We start from the raw sequence: 948 nt of genomic DNA, 5'->3' as shown, positions 1-948 counted from the left end.
ACACACACACACACACACACACACACACACACACACACACACAAAGGACATACACAAATAAAGCACACATATACACTCTTACGATGAGTGTATATATGTGCTGCATTTGATACGCATTTTGCGAATGTATGTATCATATGGTGATTTAGTGTATTTGACGTAATGAAGTTGGAGCGCGTGTATTAAACTGGTGCTGCTGTATTAAGCTGGAGCTGTTGTATTAAGCTGGTGCTGCTGTATTAAGCTGTAGCTGGTTAAGCTAGTTAAGCTGAAAGTAAATCAATGGGCTCAGGGCTCTAAATACAGGAGTTTACATCTTGTATTCAAGTTTTTGTATATTACATAAGTTTCTTCATTATTTTTGACGCGCGTATATGACGCCAGAGAAAATGGAGAAGAGGAAGAGAGCCTTCTGCCTTTCCACTGACCAAAAAATATATATATTAGCCAGAAATAATAGTGCAAGAGAGGTTGTCTTCGTCAGAGAGGCTCACCCCCAATATATTTACTCAATACCTCAATCCACTACCCCTCTCTCTCTCCCCCTCTCTCTCTCTCTCTCTCTCTCTCTCTCTCTCTCTCTCTCTCTCTCTCTCTCTCTCTCTCTCTCTCTCTCTCTCTCCTCTCTCTCTCTCTCTCTCTCTCTCTCTCTCTCTCTCTCTCTCTCTCTCTCTCTCTCTCTCTCTCTCTCTCTCTCTCTCTCTCTCTCCTCTCTCTCTCTCTCTCTCTCTCTCTCTCTCTCTCTCTCTCTCTCTCTCTCTCTCTCTCTCTCTCTCTCTCTCTCTCTCTCTCTCTCTCTCTCTCTCTCTCTCTCTCTCTCTCTCTCTCTCTCTCTCTCTCTCTCTCTCTCTCTCTCTCTCTCTCTCTCTCTCTCTCTCTCTCCTCTCTCTCTCTCTCTCTCTCTCTCTCTCTCTCTCTCTCTCTCTCTCTCTCTCTCTCTCTCTCCTC

This window comes from Procambarus clarkii, chromosome 86, assembly GCF_040958095.1.
Source record: "Procambarus clarkii isolate CNS0578487 chromosome 86, FALCON_Pclarkii_2.0, whole genome shotgun sequence".
In the NCBI taxonomy this organism is placed as follows: domain Eukaryota; kingdom Metazoa; phylum Arthropoda; class Malacostraca; order Decapoda; family Cambaridae; genus Procambarus; species Procambarus clarkii.
The sequence above is the reverse complement of the archived record's forward strand: the minus strand, read 5'-3'. Positions refer to the sequence as shown.